The following is a 22,249-nucleotide window of genomic DNA, read 5'->3' as shown; positions in this document are numbered from 1 at the left end:
TGTTTGTTTGCCAAGAATGTGATATCAGCCCAACTGTCTCCAAAACTTGCGTTTGGTCCCTTTCATACCCCAGAGCCATACTTGGCTGGGTCTAGCCCCTTCAGGAATTAAGACTGAGGCAGGGGTCCTCTCAGATGCAATGCCTATGAAGCCTGGCTACCCTACTTAGGCTGTTCTAGGGAAAGGGCCACCCCAGGCCCCTGTCCCCCATCTAGACTCTCCCTAGTGTCTCTGACAGCCCTGCTCTGCTCCCCCAGCCTGCATCACTGAAGGACCAGCTTTCCTTTCTTATCCAGACTATGTTGATTACACATTCCAGAGATTTGTTTCCCTCCATGTGGGCAGAAACAGCCGCACAATTACTTTCAATCCTGTAAACAGAGGGCTGGGTGGGAAAAGAGGTGCGTGTCTGCAGGCAGGAGGAATCTACTGCTTCTGTCCTCTGAATTCCCTCTTCACCTCTGCACCCACCTCTCTTCTCTTGCTCCATTCCAGACCATCCACCTTGCATTCTCCAACTGCCGAACAAATAGGAAGGAGACTTAGCCTCTCCAGAGGGCAATCCTGAAGGAAGGAGGCAGAAATGGCCTGTACCCTGGCTAGCCTGACCAGGTGACCTGGGGGAAGTCATCTCCCCTTTATGGATCTCAGTTTCAGCCCTATAACATAGTAATATTCATCTAGGGAACATTGCATGTTTATTAACATTGCATGTTATTTTAACAGATGCTTGTATGGTGCTTACTAAGCCCTTTGCAAATATTAACTCACTTAATAATCATAACAACACTTCAAGGTACTATCATTTTACAGAGAGGAGACTGAAGCACAGAGAGGTTAAGTAATTTTCCCAAGTGCACACAACTGGGAAATGATCAAGCCAGGGTTTGAACCCAAGCTATTTGGTACCAGAGTCCACATTTAATTACCGTATTATGCTGCTACTTCCTTTCCTGGCGTCTCCGAATTTCTAGAAGTTCAGCAGCCTGGCCTCTTGGAATTATGCCTGTCCTGTGTCCTTTATTTCCTCTGAATGGGTATTGTGGATTAAATTGTGTCTCCCTAGAAGATATGTTCAAGTATTTTTTTGTTCTCTAAGTTCTGTGATACCTGTGCAGAACATGCAGGTTTGTTTCATAGTTATACACATGCCATGGTGGTTTGCCGTACCTATCAACCCCTCATCTAGGTTTTAAGCCCTGCATGCATTAACTGTTTGTCCTGATGCTCCCTCTCCCCTCGTCCCCACCCGCAGGCCCTGGTGTGTGTTGTTTCCCTCCCTGTGTCCATGCGTTCTCATTGTTCAACTCCCAATTATGAGTGAGAACATGCGGTGTTTGGTTTTCTGTTCCTGTGTTAGTTTGCTGAGGATGATGGCTTCCAGCTTCATCCATGTCCCTGCAAAGGACATGATCTCATTCCTTTTTATGGCTGCATAGTATTCCACGGTGTAAGATATGTTCAAGTCTTAACCCCCGGTACCTGTGAATGTGACCTTACTTGAAAGTAGAGTCTTTGCAGATGTGATCAAGCTGAGATGCAGTCATACTGGGTTAGGGTGGGCCCTAATCGAATGTCTTTATGTGAGAAAGGAAAGGGAGATTTGGAGACAGACATGGAGACACACACAGGGAAGACAGGCACGTGAAAATGTAGGCAGAAGTTGGAGGGACGCAGCTACAAGCCACAGGATGACAAGGATCTCCAGCAACTGCCAGAAACTATGAGGAAGCAAGGAACAGTTCTTCTGCGAAGACTTCAGAGGAGGTGCGGCCCCACCGGCACCTTGATTCCAAACTTCTAGCCCCCAGAAATATGAGAAAATAAATGCCTGTTGTTTTGATCCACCCAGTTTGTGGTCATTTGTTCTGGGAGCCCCAGGAAACTAATACAATGGGGTAAGAAAATCTTGAACCCTTCAAGAAGAGGCAGCTCGCAGCCTTCTCCACTCACACCATTCACATCTCAGGTCCTCTGTCTCCTGCCACCTCTCATGTCCTCTTCACGCCTTGTATCCACTCAACCAGGCTGACGTTGTTCTCCCAGAGAGTTTTGGTCCTAAAATGTAAACTCCAGGCTTGGGACGGATGAGTCGAAAGGATAACCAGTGGATATAGACTTCTGGTCCCATATTCATTGGGAGACAGGGATCTTGAACTCGTGGGGGACTGAGAATTGGACTTTGGGAGCCTGGGGGTATTTGGGGGTGGTGGGGGTTAGAATTATAAGTGGCTATGTCCCCAAGCCCCCGTCCCCTGTCTCCAAGGAACCAGGACTCTGAGCCGAAAAGTGACTCATAGCCACTCTAAGAGGCATGAGGTCGTGTAGCATTGTTGCAAGGGCGCTAGACTTGGGAGTCATGGAGAACTGAGTTTGAATCCCAGCTCTGCCATTTCTTGGCTATAACTACAGGCCAGTCACTTCACCTCTCATGTTCAGTCCCCACCCCATACTGAGCAGGGCTGATGATACTTGCTGCACTGGGTGATTACGAGGGTTAAATAAAATAATGCACGCAGAAAGGCTTCAGGAATCTGTTGAGTGGGACAAAATCTGGTTGGGAAACTGTGTGCCAGGTTCCTGGAAATCTGTGTCTTACTCATCATCACTTTCCCCAAGCACTGGCTCCAAGACCCGCCTCAAGGTGAACAAGTGTAAGTATCGAACTGAAGGTAAACTTTGTCTCATCCTTGGTTAGTCCTTATATGACAAAGGCACCTTTCCATTACCCAACCAGTCATTTTCTCCTCAGCCCGTGACAGCGATTTTGCTTCTCTCTAGAGGCTGATCCAACACCTCAGCAGGGGTTCGGAGGTAATCCAGGCAAAACAGCCAAGCCTGAGAAGTTCATTTGCCCTTGTCTAGTTCACCTTTCTCTCACCCCCTTCACTCCCTCTGCCCAGCAGTCCCCTCAAATTCCTCCTCCAGAATGTTCTCTAAGGTTCTTTTGCTGGGGCTTCCCTTTCAGCTGTCTAGCACCTTCATAGATGGGGAAGTCCTGGGACTTCAGGTAGCATGTTTCGTGAAGTTCTGGGGGGGACTCGAAACTCTTTTGGAACCCTAAGTTGTCACTCCATAATGGGGAATCAGTGGTTTGTGGACTTCTGGCTAAGATCACACTTCATCTGTTACCCCAGCAGGGAGTTCTTGCACCCCCCATGACATCTGTGCTCCCTTTTCCCATTGCGTCCACGCACTACCCCTATCCCATCCTCAGGCTCCACTCTCCTTAGGCAGAGAGTCCAGAAGGGGGGCTGACCATCGGTCCCAGATGAAGCCTCCTGTGTGGAGAAGGAGGTAGGGTGGAGAGGTGGCATCAGACAGACCTGGGTTCCAACTTTGGCTCTTCCACGTCCTGTGTGGTCTTAGGAAAGTCATGTCACCTCTCTGAGCTCATATTTGAAATGAACATAGCATATCATCCACCTCCCAGGGTTTGGAACAGAACGAGTGAGATGCACTTCTTCCAGGCTGTGTGTGCAGTGCCCAGCACACAGTGACAGCTGTAAAAGGCCAATAAGATGCAGTGGAGTTTCCAGTGTTGGGATCACTGTGAATTTGAATCCCCGCTCTGTCATTGCCTGGCTGTGTACCTTCAGCAAGTCACTCTGCCCCTCCGAATCACAATTTCCCTATAAACCCTTCAGCAAGTCACTCTGCCCCTCCGAATCACAATTTCCCTATAAACCCTTCAGCAAGTCACTCTGCCCCTCCGAATCACAATTTCCCTATAAACCTGAAAGAAAGGCCCTCTTCTTGAGGATTTTTATAAGGCTTTAAATGAGACGTATGATCATTTGCTCCATCCTGTACTTCTGAAGCATCTCTCAACTTTGAACTCTGTAACTCTAGGCTCTGAATTTAGATTTTGCAGTCCTAACCCAACCGGCCACTTGGCTTCCTTGATTATGACAAGCCCCTGGCTCTCTGGGCTACCCAACTTTGTATCTCCAGAGTTCAGACCTCCAGTCTGATGCCTCCAGGAGCTGCACCTAGAATCCTAGCAATTTCCCGTGTGGCTTTGGCATGGCCAGGGGCAGCAAGGGATGGCTTGGGACTCTAAGGGTGAACAGGCATGGCCAAAGGCCCCGGCAGAGGACCTGCCCATGACCACGGTCACCAATGCTGTCTGTTCGCTGTCTTGTGGCCTTATGGGGGAAAATGGATTGGCAGCCTGTAACACTTGGCTAAAAACTAAACTTGCTGAGGGAGCAGGGAGACATAGAGGGGCCAGCTCCTGCACAGGCAGAAGGTATCCCTGGCCCATGCAGGCTCTGCACAGTGCTGAAATACCCTGGAGGCAGCCCCACTCCCCAGGAAGGAGCTGCCCGCAGGACTGTTATCACTGGCCAGGCCCTTTCCTTCAGCCCCAGCAGGAATTAGCTGAGGCTGCTAAGTGGCCTCCAGCTTTCTCCTGTGCTCTGGAGAAGGGGGAGGGAAGGGCGAGGGGTGGGGAAACAGCACCAGCGGTGTGTGCGTATGGGGTGATTGTCATGGTTACGCTCTGACAAAACAAATGGCTCGGCTTCCTGCAGGCCACCTAAACAGCTATCGCAATGTGGGCATTGATCAAGCCAGCTGCCAGGGCAGCGGGCGCAGGGCTTGGGCACTGGAGCCCAGCCCCGGGCCGCACCTCCAGCAGCGCTGGGTGCAGAAGGCAACCACTGTGGCCGTGGAGAGAGGGAGTGTGTACCTAGACACGTGTGCTTCTGGGGTAAGGTAAGAGCTGGCCCCACTTGTGTGAGGAGGAGAGGCTAGACAAGGGGGCTGCTCTGGGTGGGCAAGGGCATGCATGAGTGTGTGCGTGTGTGTCTGTGGTAAGTTTGTGTGTCTATGTGCATGTGTGTCAGGGTGGGTACACCATGCAGGCACCATGGGGAGGAGCCCAGGATGCCAGGATGCTTCAACATCAGAAGTGAGAGAGCGTGGCCACATGTTGCTACTCAGGTCCGGCTCTCTCTCTCTCTCTCTTGCTCTCTCTCTCTCTCTTTCTGTCTGTCTCCTCTCTTTCTCTCCCTCACCACCCCTTCTCCTGCTCCCTCTTCTCTTTCTTGTTTGCTTTCTGTGTCTATTTCTCTTTTTTCTGTGTGTGAGTCTCTGCATCTCCTCTCTGTGTCTCTGTCTCTCTCCTCTGTCTCTGCCTCCTTCCTCCCTCTCTCAACCTTCCATCCCTGCCACCTGTTTCCACCACCTCCTGGTCAGTCCCCCATCATCCCTCGTCTGTACTCTAGAGCTCTGGGGCAGTCAGGAGCCCTGCAGGGTGCCCACCCCGGCAGCCGGGCTCATGCCTGCTGCCCTTCGGATGCCCGGCAGCTTGTGACCGTCCCCAGAGCCACCGGCCAAACGCACACCCTTTTCGGAGCCCCGCGTCCCTGGGCTTCTGCAAGGTAAGAGGGGAAAGAGAAAAGGTCCCCGGGCAGAGGGAAGCGGCTAGGGGAGAGGAACTCAGCAGCGGGTGCAGTGTGGCGTCTGCTAACACATCAAGCCTCCGCTGGAAGTTCCACCATAACATCTGCGGCAGCCCCAACAGTTCCACCCAGTGCTCCTGCCCGCCAGCACCGCGGTAGCAGCAGGAGGCCTGCGGGGCGGGGGCCAGAACCATTCCCTCCTCCCTTCTGAAGGGCAACAGGCATCACACACCATCCTGCCTCTCCCACTAACCCCATTCCTGCTTTTGCCTTTTCTTTCTTTTTCTCTCTTTCTTTTTTTTTCTTTTTTATCTTTTTCTTTTTCTTTCCCTCTCTCTCTTTCTCTTTTATTTCCCTCTCTTTCTCTCTCTCTCTCTTTCTTTCCTCCCTCCCTCCTGTCCTTCCTTACCTCCTCCCTCCTTTTTTTTTTTTTTTTTTAAGACTTAGGAAGTAAGTCTTCTCTGCTGGGGCGCAGCCCCTTCCCTGGGCTCACCTGTCTAAACCCAGCCAGCTCATGGGGACTGGACAAGGCTCAAAGGGGTCTAGATGAGCTCTGGTCCTTCTGCTCCTGCGAAGAGGCCATAAAGCCACGAGACTCTGTGGTCAGCTGGGTTGGCCGGTGGGGCTGAGTACATGTGCATGTGTGTGCGTGTAATGCATGCAGGCATATGCTCTTGAAAGGTATATTAGGGGCCGGGCGCGGTGGCTCAAGCCTGTAATCCCAGCACTTTGGGAGGCCGAGACGGGCGGATCACGAGGTCAGGAGATCAAGACCATCCTGGCTAACACGGTGAAACCCCGTCTCTACTAAAAAAAAAAAAAAAAAAAAATACAAAAAACTAGCCGGGCGAGGTGGCGGGCGCCTGTAGTCCCAGCTAATGTAGTCCCAGCTACTCGGGAGGCTGAGGCAGGAGAATGGCGTAAACCCAGGAGGCGGAGCTTGCAGTGAGCTGAGATCCGGCCACTGCACTCCAGCCTGGGCAACAGAGCGAGATCCTGTCTCAAAAAAAAAAAAAAAGAAAGGTATATTAGGGCATGTGTGTGTAAGGGGATTCTCTGGAGGGTAGTGACGTGTATCAGGTGAACTACATGAGCTGGTAAGCGAGTCTGTGATGTGTGTATATAAATGTGTTTACATGTTTGTGGGTGCATGTGTGTTTGCTGCTGTGCAGGGATTTAAGAGTGCAGGGGCATGTGTGTGTGTGTGTGTGTGCACGCACATGTGTGCACATGCAGAGGATTTTGACTTGAACTTGACCCAAAGGTTGCTGGGCAGGGTCCCCAAGGTCTGATGTGTGGCTACGGGGCCCTCATCACGTCACCCAGCCTTGGCTGCCATCTGTCTCCAGGGATAGTGCTTCGGTTGTCTCCAATCCAGCCCCATCCAGGTGATGGTGCAGGGCTGGTGGTCACCGTGCCTGGCTGGGTGGCCTGTAGACCCCACTGCCTTGCTGGTCTGAGATGAGCCAAGGCTCCTGACCTGGAAATGGCTCAGGCTCTGAGCAGCCTCCTTGGCCCTAGCTTCAGGATTAGGAAACTCTTATATGTGACCTCACAGAAAAGGAGCTAAAGACACCCCCAGATCTGGGCCAGACACAGCTCTCAGAAGGTGCTCTAGACATTGGCCATTAGGCTCTTAGTAAAGTTGTCCTGGCTGGGGGGAGGAGGTGGAAGACAGGGAGCCCCACCCAGGGTGATGACACCGGTGTTCTGTTGCAAGGGGCTAGGACACCCACTCAGACATCCCAGCGGCCCCCACTCACCCATCTCCGCGGCCCCCACTCACCTGACAGCCCCTGGGCCCGGAGGGAAGAAGCACCTTTGTGCTTGCTCTGTCTCACTCATTGCGACTTTGCTCCAGACTCTGCTCTGAGCCAGCACCTTCACTGACTGGCTGGCCTCTCGTTACCAGACGATGATGCAAATGCTGGTTATGGCTCTGTGAGAGGCCAGCTCCATGAGGGCAAGGGACAGCCCTGAGGAAGGGAAGGCAGTGGAAGAGGCACCCAGAGGCTCAGGGGCAGCACTTCTCCAGGCCGCTGGCCTGGGTTCCTTTTCGGGTCCTCTCTGCTGAATACCTACCTGGGTTTCTCTCGATACCCCTGGTGGTTCCCTGTACAACACAACCTCGAGTGACCAATGACCAGGCAATGCAGACATAGGGTTCTCGTAGTCTCACAGGCGTCCTGGGAAGGGGCTTGAGCAAGGCCAAGAAGAGGGTCACCTAAACAGGAAACTGACAGACATCCCTGGGGGAACTGGCGAACAGCCCAGTGGGGTCACTGGACTGAGTATGACTCCAGGTCACCAGGGGTGCACAAGTCCTCCATCCCATGCAACCCTCTGGGCTCCTGGATTCCTTAGGGAGAGGGGATTGGGATCAGGAGTGTTCTGTGTGGGGCTAGGCAGGCTTCCTCAAGGAGGTGATGCTAGAGTGCGGATTTGGAGGAAGCCATGGATGGATGTGGCTATGTGGGTGGACATAGAGGAGCAGGGAAGTGTTTCTCACATGACCAGAGCGTGAGTACAGGCAGGGCTGGGAGGGGCAGGAGGTCTTGGTCGATCAGTGTCAGTTTGAATCAACAGACAAGAAAGGGTGGAAATAGGGAAAGGAATGAAAACCATTGGATCACTGGGTGCCCACTTCATGCCGGGCTTTGGGCGGCATGTTGGGTCTCTGTTCTCAAGAGGTTTGCAGTCTCAAGTGGGGAAACCAATGGTCATCAATTACCCAAGCTTATGCAAAATAGCACTCAGGAGAAGAGCTCCTGGATTTGAGACACAGAGGCAAGGGCTGAGTCAGAGGCATATCTTTGTTGAGTCAACTGCTTATGCATTGAAGCAGGGCAGGGCAAGCTTGAACCTGGAGGAATTTTTGTCTTCAGCATCTGGTCACTTGCCTCCCTGTAGTCCTGGCCCCAAGGATGAGCCTGCAAAAATAGCAGAGAAGGAACAGTTAGACATGGGGGTGGGGGAAAGAGGGACAAAGAGTAGTACATAGTTTCTTCCTTGTCTTGTGTCATTCCCTTACCTGGTGCCTTCCTCATGCAGTTGTATTTATTTTTTATGTATTTATTTATTTTTGAGACGGAGTTTCACTCTTGTTACCCAGGCTTGGAGTGCAATGGTGCAATCTCGGCTCACTGCAACCTCTGCCTCCCAGGTTCAAGCGATTAACCTGCCTCAGCCTCCCAAGCAGCTGGGATTACAGGCATGTGCCACCACGCCTGGCTAATTTTGTATTTTTAGTAAAGATGGGGTTTCTTCATGTTGGTCAGGTCGGTCTCCAACTCCTGGCCTCAGATGATCCACCCGCCTCAGCCTCCCAAAGTGCTGGGATTACAGGCGTGAGCCACCATGCCCAACCTCCCATGAGGTTTTACTAATCTCTACTTTACAGATGATAAAACTAAGTCTTGGAGAGCTCAAAGAGCTAGCAATAGCAAACGGCAGCGCCACCCTCTAGAAGAGAACTTAAGACCATTCCATGCATGGAGATTGTTACAGCAGGATTTAGCTGAGCAAAGCTGGATCCTAGGGTCCCAGAGGAAGGAGCAATCACTCCTAGACAAAGGGGTGGGGAAAGGCTACATGGAGGATGTGGGTTTGAAAGGACCCAGCAGGATGAGTAGATTTCAAAACACAGAGATGGGATCACAGGGCTCTGGGTTGAGGGAGGAACATAAACAAGGGTGCAAAGTTGAGGCTTACAGATGTCTGGGGAATAGCACATATTCTAGTTTGGAACACAGAGTCAGAGTGCAAGAGAAATATGGAATCAGGCTGCAAAGGGGAATTGTGAGGAGAAGCTGAATTTGACACGAACAAGTCAGGCTTAGTTAATACAATGAACAGTCACAGAGCAGGGAAGCACCGTGGTCAGATCAAGATCTCAGGAAGAGACATTAACAAAGGCAGACAAATTAACAAACCTGAGAAATTGAAATCTCACCTCTTGAATCCTCACTGGGGTCTGGAGGGATCCTAGTCCCCAATCTGAAAACCATTTGCTAGATCATACATTGTGTATCTTCCTAAGGCAAGGGTCCCAGGGTGTCTCAGCACAAAACTCTTCTCCCTATTCCCATGACCACACTGAGGATCAAACTGCTGGGCACAGGACTCTCTGCTAAGAGGTTCCTTCCATGGGTGCCACTGTGGAGACAGAGACAGGACCCAGGGCTAGGGCAGGAAGCTGGAGTGATGGTCCCAACCCAGCCTAGAATGTGGCCACTGGGGGAGTGGCTGGAGGGCAGGAGATGGGTCTACCTGGTTCGCCGTAGTATCCCCACTTCTTTATTCAGGCCCCATGAAGGGGTCTGCTTAATCATTATCTGCAACCCCATAGATGTGAGGTTGTAGGTTTGTTTGTTTGTTTGTTTGACGGAGTTTCTCTCTGGTTGCCCAAGTTGGAGTGCAATGGTGCGATCTAGGCTCACGGCAACCTCTGCCTCCTGGGTTCAAGTGATTCTCCTACCTCAGCTTCCTGAGTAGCTGGGATTATAGGTGCACGCCACCAAGCCTGGCTAATTTTTTGTATTTTTAGTAGAAACAGAGTTTCCCCATGTTAGCCAGGGTGGTCTCGAACTCCTGACCTCAGGTGATCCACCCACCTCAGCCTCCCAAAGTGCTAGGATTACAGGCGTGAACCACCTTGCCCGGCCAAGGTTGTGGGTTTTTCAAAATGTCATCCTAATAGAGAACATGAATAGACTGTCCACTTACAAAAGTAGTCCCTGAATAAATGTCTGTTCTTGCTCAGAACCAGCATTGATCCCTGCCCCTCACACAATATCCGTGTCCATCAGTTTCTCCGTCATGTGGGGTAAGCCGCTGATCATACAAAGCCGAAGGATTGCATGGTGAAACTGACATCACATGAAAGTTGTGGGAGTTAGTAAGGCCAATCAAAGAAGACACTGGAGGACTCCTAGTCCTACACAAGGCCATAGATAAATGAGAATCTGGCAGTTAGGCCAGAGAATGACAGAAGAGAATATGGACAACAATGAGTTCATGATAAGAAACTTTGATCATTATGCTGTGACAGTGAAATATGACCTTTTTAAAAATGTCGTATCATACTAGCATATAATTTTGTTCAGGAAAATCATGCCCTGCTAAACCAATCAATATTTGATTTGTCCTTTGAGGACTGAAAGTTTTGGCACATGGTTGTAACTATAATCTTATTTTGGTCCAATATAAGATTCTATTTTCATATTTTTAGTCTCATTTTTCAAAATGAAATCCCAACTAAAATCTTTTTTTCATTCACCCTTTTGTATGACATGTTGGTCCCTGTTTTAAGTAGATTCACTTACAGTGGGCTTTTTCTGGTCAAATTATTGGGTTAACATGGGGATCTCTCATGATGAGTGTTTAATGCTTGTAGAGTTTATGAATGAATGACTATGGAGTCCTTTCCAGAACCATTCACTTTTGCCTTTCAGGCCTCTTGCCTCTGCATTGCCTGCCTCACCTCAGGTCATTCATTCGTTTATTCAGCATTTAATGAGCACCTGCTGATTGTCAGGTTCTCTTCTAAGGCACTGGGAATACAATTGTTGACAAAATATACAAAGACCTCTCCCTTCCTAGAGCTTATATTCTAGTGGACCCACTGGCCAATCTCACCTTCTTCCACCTCTTGCTCCCTTCAGATACCATAGATCCTATTCCTGGGACCATCACCTTTGCTCAAAGACCCAAACATTCATGGCTATACTAGCCAAGTTAGATTAGGCTATGCTGCAGTGAAAAAACAGCAACGTTTTAATTCCTGCTCCTGCTGCATGTCCAAAGTAGGCCATGCCTTTAACAGAGGCTCCTTGGGGACACATTCCTCCATGATCGCTGTGGCAGAGAACATGGCATGGGCAAGCACACACTGGCTTTGAAAGCTTCCACCCGGTAGTGACACACGTCACTTCCACATATTTCATTGGCTGAAGCCAGAGGCACATCTAGGCCTTCAAGGAAGCTGGGAGCTGCAGCTTACCATGCACCCAGTGGAAGAGAAGGCAGAAGACCTGTACAACGGCATGAAGATCTCACGCAGCCTTATTCAAGAGCAGGGCATTATAGCCTTGATCAGAATACTTACAGGAAATAGGGGAGAAAGGACAGGTCATCTTGGGTTGAGTCCCTTCAAGGATCTTAGCCCCCTTCTCTGACCACTGGCACTCCGGGTTGACCAGCAGATCTGAATGCCTGGTGGCCAGCAGGATTGACCTCTGCCACTCTCAAGCCTCAGCACAGCAAAGCAGCAGGTGCCCTATTCACGGAGGAAGCTCTGCCCTGGGAGCTCCAATCCTCCTGTGTTATTTTCCCTCTGAGCCTCGATCTCCTGATCCTTAAAATGGGATAATAACCCTTATTTTGCCCCTATTCATAAAGCCCTAATTAATTCATGATGTGAAAGTGCTTTAATCATAAATCGCTTTCTATGAGGCATGGAGGCTCATTATGATTACTTTCATGACTCCATGGTGGATTTTTTTGGGGGCCCAGGGGACAGAACAGGGTCCTGCTCTGTCACCCAGGCTGGAGCACAGTGGTATGATCATATCTCACTGCAGCTTGGAAGTCCTGGGCTCAGGCAATTCTTCCACCTCAGCCTCCCAAGAAGCTGGGATTACAGGTGTGCCACCACACCTAGCTAACTTTTGTGTATGTGTGTAGAGATGGTCCCCCTATGTTGCCCAGGCTGGTCTCAAACTCCTGGCCTCAAACAATCCTTCCACTTCAGCTTCCCAAAGTTGTAGGATTACAGGCATAAGCCACCCTGCCCGGTCTCAGTGGTGAATTTGAAAGGGTAAGCTGGTCAGGGGCTACATCCTCTTCACTGCTTACAATACCATCATTTTTAATCCTTTCCTTTGAATTCTTGAAGACTTTTCTAAGATACCCCATTTCTAAAAGATTCCTTACAAGCCTGTCAGGAAGTCTGGCCTTGATTAGCTTTACCCCCACATCCCACCTTCCCCTACACAGGGCAAAGCCGCCAGCTCACCTTCGCAGTCAGCCAGGCACTGTGTCTGGCGCTTTAGGCACAGTCTTCTTTCTCATCGTCACGAGGCAGTGGGGTGAGCTTTACTTCTGTGCCCTTTTATAGATCAGAAAACTGAGGTCAGGGAGGTGAAGTAGCTTGCCTGTGTCACCTAGGGCTACGAGTCCAAGCCTGACTTTGAGTCTAATTCCTGGAGCCTGAGTTGCTCCTGATGCCCAGGCTGGCTGATGAGGGCGATTCTGCAGCTGGCCTCCTCTCTCTGCTTCCTTGTCCCCGGTTGGTTTAGTCTATGTTGCTGACAACCCCATGTTGTCCCTCGGACTCTCAAAGAGAGGGCTTTTCTCTTGCTTCTGTGGATGTGGGATACTGTTACCATGGATTTTGCTATGGCATAGTGGTAAATGCAGAGGCATTGGAATGGAAGCAGCCAGGGTTCAGTTCCCAGAGTCAACCCTTCTTAGCTTTATGACCATGGGCAGGTTTACTAACCTCTCTTATACTCACTCAGATCACCTGTAAAAAGAAAGAAAAATTGCACTTAGAGGGTTATGAGGGATCCGTGTGATCATCCACATAACTTTCTTAGCACAGTGCCTACAACCCAATGGAGGAGTTTGTGCAAAGTGTGGGGAATCTCTAAACCCTAAAACCCTGCCTTCTTAAACCTGGTTGCAGTGGGGAACTTGGTATTCTAAATGCAACCTCTCCAACTGTCTCCCCCTTCTCTCTTAACCTTCGGCTGGTTCTGCACCAGCTGAAGCCCAAGAAGAAGGTCAATACCAACTTTGCCCAAGGTTTTCCTGCAGTAAGATGTGCCATGACATCCATTTTGAGGCTGTTTGTGTGTCCCTCGTGTTCCAGTTTTGTTTTTTTGTTTTGTTTTTGTTTTTGAGTCAGGGTTTCACTCTGTTGCCCAGCCTGGAGTGCAGTAGTGCAATCTCAGCTCACTGCAAGCTCCACCTCTCAGGTTCAAGTGATTCTCATGCCTCATCTTCCCGAGTGGCTGGGACTACAGGCGCCCAACGCCCCACCTGGCTAATTTTTGTATTTTTAGTAAAGATGGGGTTTCACCATGCTGGCCAGGCTGGTCTCAAACTCCTGACCTTAAGCGATCCACGAACCTCAGCCTCCCAAAGTGCTGGGATTACAGGCATGAGCCACCGCGCTCGGCCTCCAGTGGCATCTTGTTGAAATGACTTCGAAGTGGGAGTCATCTCTAGTGTGCTGACTTGGTAGGAGAGAGAGCCAGGGTACTGATCTACTATCCCCACTCAAAACGTGGGGAGGATGCTGTCTCCTTTCCCCACTCCTACCGCCACCTCCCCACTCCTAGAAAGCACAGCAGAAGGGCAGGAGCCGGTGAGAGGTGGAGCCCTGGGGGTTTACGGCAGTCGGTGTGGAGGGGTCAAAGGCCCTGTGTAAGAGCAGCTGGCTGGCAGGTGCACTAACTCAGCCTGGGCACCTGGACCTGGCTGGAAAGGAGCAGGCAGCAAGGAAGGCACCATTAACAACCCAGGATCTGGGGCCAGATGCTTGGATTCAAATCCTGGCTTTACCACCCACTCACTGTGTAACCCTGAGGTTTTCTTCACCTCTCTAGGTCTTGATTTCCTCTGCTGCAAAGTGAGGATGAGCTGCCTCATAGGGTCTTTCTGGGGTTTCAGTGTGAAAATCCCCCTGGCACTCAGGAAACAGCGCCACCTCTGAGAAGAGACTAAGTAGTCAGTCACCTAGATCCCTTCAACTGGGCGGGGCACAGGAGGAACAGGTATACATCCTCAGTTCCGATGTGGGTTGTCTCTCAAAGCGACTGAGACCCTGGACTGTCAATCTGAAGAGATGGGTGGGATGAATTCTCCAGGTGCGCATCCTCTTGTTGTTAAATAAAGATGCCAGGACCCAGAGCCCAGAGGGACCCCGTGGGAAGGACCTTCTCCAGGTCATTCATGTATTCATTCAGCAAATAAGTATTGAGGGGTGATGAAGCTTCGTGGTTAGGAGTTTGATCTCTGAAGGTGGAGTCCAAATCCCAGCTCCACCACTTACGAGTGTATTACCTTGACCAAGAAATGTAACCACGCTGGGCCTCGGCTTCCTCTTCCGCAAAATGGGAATAATAGCCGCACCTTCTTGATAGGATTGTCCCAAGGGTTACCAGAAAGAATTCATGAAAAGCACTTAGAACACCACCTGGCATCTACTCATTGCTCAATATGTGTTAGCTGGGATTTTTCGAAAACTGTTTTGGGCACTCTTCCATGTGCTAAGAACCATAACAAGGAAGAAGTATAGCTTTGACCCCTACCCCAGGGTCTTAAGATCCCACCAATCTCTATGCCCCACCAGCTGTGCTCCGTGCAGGCCCACGAGGTGTGGCCAGGCCATACGTGTGACGGCAGGGTCCTAGTCTAGGGTTCATATGCAGTTGGTGGCAGAACTGATCGTCAGGCCAGGGGGAGGCACTTTGACTCCTGGTCCAGCACCCTCTGCCACCCCACAAAGCATCTCTGTGTGTGGGGGGCAGTGTGTGCGGGGAAGCAGTCTCATAGATTGGCTCAAACTGCTCTGGGACCTCAGAGAGAAGGGAAGGTAATGAATATATTCTTTAGCCAACACCTAGGCAGGGGGCCCTGGGATGGCTGGGTGGCAGGTCTGAGAGCTGTAGGGGGCCAAAGCCACTAGGGGAAATGCCAAAAGCTCAGGTGCCCAGACACAGTCATAGTGGGTGGGAGAGTGAAACCAGGAGGATAACCCAAGAACGAAAAGGGAATTAAAGCAATAGCCAACATTTACTGCGGACCAGAAACTGGGACAAGCATTTTATAGGGCAGTGTGTCCCTTGCAAGCCTCTCAATAACCCTAAGAAAGAGACGACATTTTTACCTGCCCACTATACAGAGGGTGAAACTGAATTTGAAAGAAGCATCCAATGAGAGAGCACTGGAGAAGGAAGAGGAAAGACAGATTCCAGGGCAGGAATTCACTTCCTAGCCTGTCATTTTACCACTTCGAGGTTGTGCGGGAAGGCACAGTACAAGGATTTAGTCTTCAACTCCCTAGGAACCCCACTGCAACAGAGTAGCTCTAGAGGGGCAGTGGCTGGATTCAAAACCAGCTCTCCCTCTGTGCCACCAGCCTGCAAGCCCCTCCGCACACGGAGAGCAGTGTGCTGGAGACCGGAACAAGGCTCGAAGCCACACAGAGAATTTACTTAGTGCTTTTCAGTGGAGCCACAGGGATGCTGGCAGCTGGGCTGGGTGACCTCACCTTGCAAACATGCCCCTGGAAAGGTGGGTGTAAACTGAATTTGTGTAATAAAGCCCAATTTTCCCAGAGATGTGTGGGTGCATTTCTGAGTGACCCTCAGAGAGCAGAGGCTCCAATGCAGGAGTCTTACTGGGCCCCCAGGGGACAGGCATGGCACAATTTCCGTATATGTAAACGACTTCCTCCTTGATCCAATCCGACAAGCATCTTTTCAGATGCCTAGCCCAGATAGATGGCCCTCATTTATCTTTTCAAATGTGGATGCACTTATTTCTCCCTTCTTCAGCCGGCCCAAACACAGTCTCCTAGCTGGAAGCCCCAGACATCGTGGGTGGCTTGGCCCCAGCCTCCTGTCCAGACTGACTGTCCAGGATGTCTCAACTGGCTGGACTCCAGGTCTCTCAGGCAGTGTGAGGACACAAAGCACTGAGAAGCCTGAGCATTCTGTGCCGTTACTATTCCCCCAATCTCCAGCCCCCACCAAAGGAGACTACAGCTATCTCCAGGATAGAATCTCATGGGCTCTGGGCTGAAATAAATTTCTTCCGTTGTATAGCCAAGGCCTATATCCACCCCATGACACATTTCATTCTATTTATTTGGCCACTCACTCATTCATTCAACCAATAGAGTACATGCCATCCATTCATTGTTGAGCACCAACTACTGGCCAGACACTGGGGAGAGACAGAATATCCTGCCTCAAGTTCTGGGGGCTAACTGCTCCTGGTTGGGGTGGGTGGGGGACAGGACACAAGGCCTGAGGGCAGGGGCCCTGTACTTCTTGGTCATTGCAGTAGCCCAGCCTAGCACAGTGTCTCGCATAGAGTAGGTCCTCCATATAGGTCTGTTAAATGGACACATGGCACATGGATGATGAGACAGATAACGTGAGTGGGGCTGACTGTGCTGGTGGCAGGGGGCAATCTTAGGCAATGCAGGACCCCGAGAAGGCTCCATGGCAGTGATAACATTGAAGCTGGCCTTGAAGGATGGCTAAGGGTGGAGAGGTGGAGACAGCATTCCCGGCAAAGCCCTCAGTGCCAGAAGAGATAGCGGTAGCAGAAGTCAGCCTTGTTTGGAGGCATAGCAAGAGTTCTTGACTGGCTGGAGCACGGGGTAAACGGGGTGAGGGTGGGCCTCACAATCATGGATTTGTTACCCACGTTGGCTGGATATAGGCCTACATGGGGAGGTTTAGAGGAAGGAGACCAGAATACGAGAAGCCCAGAATTCTAGAAGGTTAGAACAATCAGACCAGATCCAGAGAACCTACAGACTTGGCCCTACTTTGATAAGAGTGTTGGTGCTGTCTGTGATTGGGAGGCTTTGGAGCACAGGCTTCTAAAGGGGCCATGAAAGCAGGACTTCCTAGAGGGGCTGGAGATGAGAAAAGGAGCAAAGGCCTCTAACCCCAGGTAAAAGGGCAGGTGGCAAGTCCAGAATTGCTTGTGGGCTCACAGACTTCGTCCAGCCCAGGCCTGGCTGAGCCCACACCGGTGAGGGATCCCAACTTTGTGGAGCAGGATCTGGGAAGGATCAGACCAGGGTGAGGGTGAGATGCTTCCAGAATGGCTTTGCAGGTGGGAGAAACATGTTGTTTCTGGGACAATAATGTGCTGTGGATGCAAGAGGAAAGGGTAGATTTCAGCAATAAGATCAGAGTCAGGGTAAGGGGTTACTAGGGCAGATGCTAGGCAGAGGCCCATGGGACCTTCCCAGCTTAGACCCGGAGGAAGCTAAGACACAAGGAGGTTAAGTCACTTGCTCAAGACCACGCAAAATGTGAGTGGCAGAGCCCAGCAGTGTGACTGGGCCAATTACTCTGGAAGTGGCCATCACAGGGACTCTAACCTCAGGCAGTTCCCCAGAGACTGGGACCTAGGCACCCCTAACCAATACCCCACATGCAAGTTTCTGCCTTCCCAATCTCTTTCTGAAAAGCAAATATCCCCCAGCAAGGGGGGCATGAGGGCCTTCTCCTTGACCCCAGGAGCCCTGACACAGCCCCCTCCCACCTCCACCTCCCTTGTGATGGCTGAAGCCAGCAGAGCCCCAGCACTCTCTTCCCCCTCTGTGCTTAGCATGAACTGGGAAGCAGCCTGAGCAGGGGAAAGAGCAGGCTTTGGAGTCCAGGCTGGTTTCCATTCAGCTTGGCCACTCTCTGGCTGTGTGATGGCTTTTGGACCTCCCTCTGAACCTGGAAATTGGGAGTAGGTGTGAGTATTAGTGATGCCTGTGAAGTACTAGAACCTGGTAGGTGCCCCCATTCAGAGTCCCTCATCCAAACCAAGCACAGTCCAGGGAGCTGGAACAAGGCAAAGGAGGAGGTGCAGCCACTGCTGTTTCAGAACTCACAGCCCCACGGAAAGATAAAGCCGTTGCAGATGAGTGGCTATAGTGCCACAGGATGTGGGGTGTTATAGACAAGGGCTCAAAGGCTATGGAAGCCCCAGGAAGAGCATGTCTGATGGACTGGAGTGTCAGAGAAAGGGAAGGCTTCCTGGAGGAGGTGGATCTAAGCCTTGAATGATGAACAAGACTTTGAAGGCAGAGGAGGCAAAGGGTGGCAAAGAACCTGACATGTTCAGGGCATGGTGAGAGAGTCAGTGTGTTTGGGAGAAGGCGAGCATGTAGAACATGGCAGGCGGTGGCACTGGAGAGAGACGGTGACCCACTGGGGAGAGCCTTGAATGCCACACTGGACATTTGACTTACTCTTTTGGACAAAATCAATGGGAAGCCATTATGCTCAGGAAAAATAGAGGGGTGTGTGTGTGTGTGTGCGCGCGTGTATGTGTGTGTGGGGGGACAGAGGGGACCAGAAGGGAAACAGCCTGGAGGTTGAAGAACCAGGTAGGAGATGATAGAGACAGTCTAGGGGGGATCAATGAAGCAGCAGCAACGGGAAGAGAGAAAAGAGGATTGTAAGACTCACTCAGGAAGAGGTGACAAGACTTGGGAGAAACTCAATGCAGGAGATAAAGTAGTCTCATGTTTAAGCACATGGTCCTTCTGCTTGGGTTTACTCTTAACCTCATTGTTTACTGGCTGTGTGGCCATGGGCAAGTTGCCTCACCTCTTTGAGCCTTGGTATTTTCATTTATCAGATAGGGATACTAAGAGTACCTACCTCCGAGAGATGCTGAAAATCATATATGTAAAGCACTCAGAGTGGTATTTCATCCATTCAGCAAATACTTATTGAGCATCTACTAGGTGCCTGGCACTACTCTATGGGCAGCAGATACAGCAGTGAGAAAACTAAAACAAAATTCTGGCCCTCACAGGGATTACACCTTGGAGGGTTAGGATATACATTAAACAAGATAAATAAGCAAGATATACATTATGTCAGATGGTGATAAGTGCTAAGGAAAAAAACAAAGAAAGGAACCTGGAAAGTATTGGGAGGTTGCAATTTTAGGAATGAGTGAGTGGTCTTGAAGATGGAGCCATCACAGATGGTGTGTGAAGTTCAAGGCACGGGAATGGAAATGCAGGCTGAGCTGGGAAGGAAACAAAGGTTGCTGACATGCGGGGTCAAGGGGTAAATGCCCAAGGTGTTGATGCACTGTTCCCAAGGATGCTCGAGTCACCTGAGATGATGGCAGGGCTTGGGAAACAGAGGAAGTCATGAGCCAAGCACCAAGTGTTGACTAAAGGAGTATGATTGAGACCTTAGAGAAGGCAAGCCACAAGGATGGGATAGCCAAAAGGCATCAGTCCCCCAAGGAGAAGGGTTTTGACTGGGGGAAAGAAGAGTGACAGTCTTGGCGCAGGCAGCAATAGGGACCCAGGACACAGAGAGTCTCAGGAGAGGCACAGGATCTGGGGTATTTTGCAGGCCATGCAGGGGCAGCTGCAGAGGACACAGGGGAAGGTTTGGAGAGGTGGGCGGTGGGCAGTGGGCAGTGGCGAGGAGCTGGCTCAGGGGCACAGAATTACAGAGCTTCCTCAGTGGGTTAATGGCCTGTTACAAGATGGGTGGCACCTATGGTGGGCAGGGAGGGTGGGTTTGGACCATGGTACATAAAGACTGGAATGAGAGCCTAACGGATTAAACGTCCGTAGCTTCTCTGTGGAGCTGCCCCTGACCTGGTGGCCAGAGGATATCTCTCGCTGAGCTGAACCCATGCAAAACCCAGAAACGACCAGCCTGACATTGTGATAACATATGGATCCATGCATTCATTGAACAAATATTTTTCATCCCTTTCTATGAGGGCAAGCAGAGCTCAAGGTACTTAGGATGCATCAGTGAGAAAAACAGGCTCAAATCACCACCCTTGTGGAAGGAAGCAGATGAAAAGCAATAAATGCAATAAATGTTTTCTACGTAACATGTTGGAGAGACATGCTATGGAAAATATCCAAACAGAGCAGGATGAGGGATCTGAAGGAAAGGAGGGGAGGGGTGTAAGTTTAAAGCAGGTTTTCAGGGCCCTTCCTGAGAAGGTGCCATCTGAGCAGACGTGAAGGGGTGAGGAAGCGAGCCACGAGCACGTGCATGTCTAGAGGCTGGAGTGAATCCATTAAGCGGGTGGTCAGAAGGGAAAACAGCAGGGGCTTAGATCGATGGGGGCTTGAGGGACATGGGAGCCATCAGAAAGTTTGAGTCATGGAGTCACACAACTTTGTCTTCAAAGGACGACCCTGACTGCTCCACTGGGAATACACAGTAAGGGGATAATGTGGCTGCTGCAGTGGGGATGACAAGAAGAGGCTGGATTGTGAACTTCCAGCTTTATTTACTGTCTGTCTCTTCCATTAGTATCTCCACTCACGCCTGCCTGTTCCTACTGTGTCCCCAGCACCTAGTGTCCTTCAGAGTCCTTGGGAGGCTGCTGGCACTCATTCATTCATTTCACTTTAGAAATATTTATTGAGCACCTATTATGTGCCAGGCATAAATATGAATAATGTCCTGCCCAGAAGGACAGCAACTATTTGGGATTTATCATCTCTAGGCCATCACAAAAGTTTTGGCATTTAACAGGCACACCAAGAACCTCCTCTAAGCCATATAGAACTCTTAGTGTCCAGGTTTGGCCCAGCGTTTCATCAGGAAAACACTGTCCAGAGCCTCAAATCATTCCAATCTTTCTATGTGCCTCTTAGAGAATATGAGAGGGGATCCAATTTATAACTCTGGGCACTCATTCTTAAAAATCCTTTTTTCCTGCCCTCCCCTGTCCTCCCTCCCTTGTTCTTTAAGTCCTCCCTCCCTCTTCTCCCCTGGCCCTTTCTGCCAGCTCCACTCAATCCCTTTCTGGTTTCTCTCACCTCACCAGCTCTTTTCCAGATGCAGCATCCCAAAAGTGAAGGAACTGGGCAAAGACCTGTTGTGTGGCACACTGAGGAAGGAGGTGGGGAAGGTAAACACAGTGTTGACCCTCACACACTTGACAAGCCCCACTCACACCAGACAACATTCCTAAGACTGAACCCTGGCTTCCCACACTCTGAACCGCAGATGCCATGGCCTTGTCCCTGTCCCTGGGTGATTCCTGTGGCCCACGCCCATCTGAGGCCCAGTTTGGGACAGGGCTGGAAGAGAAGACACTCAGCATAATCTATTCTGGCCCTTATGGTCCCCATCTCTCATGGGGATGGCCCTGGGCCCCTCCCAGGAGAAAGTCCTACACGTGTACCCATTTACTTGTGTGCCCTTGAGGTACCCCAAACCCACATCCAAAGCCAGTACACTCCCTTGAGGCCTCACCGTCCTCATCTGCAGAAGAATAATACCTTAGAAGGTTTTATGAGGATTAAATGAGATAATATATGTGCCTGGCACATTTTCAATGTTTAATAAATTCCAGCTGTCATTGCTATGACCTTTCCCCACTCCCACATTTCCTCTGCTGCCACATTATAAACTCCTTGCCACTTGGGTTGGGTCTCATCCTTATATAGACAGTGGCTAATTCAGAGCCTGGAATACAGTAGGTGCTTATCAATGCTGGATTAATTGATAAAATATATGCATTAACCAGGCCCCCGCAGGATTTAAAGTTTATTCTTTCCAAGGGGTTCTGACTTTCTTTTTTTCATAATATAGATTTTGGTTTTTTATTTGCATGTGTGTGTGTGTATGGTTTTTAAAAATAATTTCAACTTTTATTTTAGATTTAGGGGCTACATATACAGGTTTGTTACATGGATACATTGCATGATGGTGAGTTTTGGGGTATGACTGATCCCGTCACCCAGGTAGTTAGCACAGTACCCAACAGTTAGTTTTTCAACCCTTTCCCCACTCCTTCCCTCCCCCACCAGTAGTCCCGAGTGTCTATTACTGTCATCTTTATGTCCACGAGTATACAATGTTAAGCTCCCACTTTCAAGTGAAAACATGGGGTTTTTGGTTTTCTGTTCCTGCATTATTCGCTTAGGCTAATGGCCTCCAGCTGCATCGGTGTTGCTGCAAAGGACATGGTTTTGTTCTTTTTTATGGCTGCATGACATTCCTAAAGGGTCAACGCTGAGGGAGTCTGCCGTCTGTTATCAGATGTCCCTCATCTAAGCCCCGCTCCCTGGGCCAGGGACAGTGTGGGTA

At 50.3% G+C, this 22,249-nt stretch overlaps 1 protein-coding gene and 1 long non-coding RNA gene across 5 annotated transcripts in view; one reads left to right on the top strand and one right to left on the bottom strand.

Annotated features, from left to right (window-relative positions):
• The first annotated feature begins 4,506 nt into the window (after positions 1–4,506).
• The window catches only part of LOC105483092 (von Willebrand factor A domain containing 5B1), a 68,490-nt gene continuing 50,747 nt past the window's right edge, over positions 4,507–22,249 (top strand). For 2 of the 4 annotated variants that reach the window (XM_071099268.1, XM_011743723.2), the window contains exon 1: positions 4,507–4,719. The gene's annotated coding sequence lies outside the window, so the exon portion shown is untranslated. Of the gene's footprint in view, positions 4,720–16,959; positions 17,106–22,249 lie in introns of those variants that run through there. The other 2 variants (XM_071099267.1, XM_011743722.3) reach the window with 1 other exon arrangement.
• Positions 7,255–16,899, bottom strand: LOC112426932 (uncharacterized). The gene is made up of 5 exons (XR_003018324.2): positions 16,672–16,899; positions 12,424–12,933; positions 8,140–8,338; positions 7,491–7,605; positions 7,255–7,384 (listed from the first exon to the last, which is right to left on the bottom strand). It is a non-coding gene; the product is annotated as an uncharacterized lncRNA (long non-coding RNA).

The sequence above is a fragment of the Macaca nemestrina genome, chromosome 1 (assembly GCF_043159975.1).
Source record: "Macaca nemestrina isolate mMacNem1 chromosome 1, mMacNem.hap1, whole genome shotgun sequence".
In the NCBI taxonomy this organism is placed as follows: domain Eukaryota; kingdom Metazoa; phylum Chordata; class Mammalia; order Primates; family Cercopithecidae; genus Macaca; species Macaca nemestrina.
This window is presented reverse-complemented; position numbering and strand designations above follow the sequence as displayed.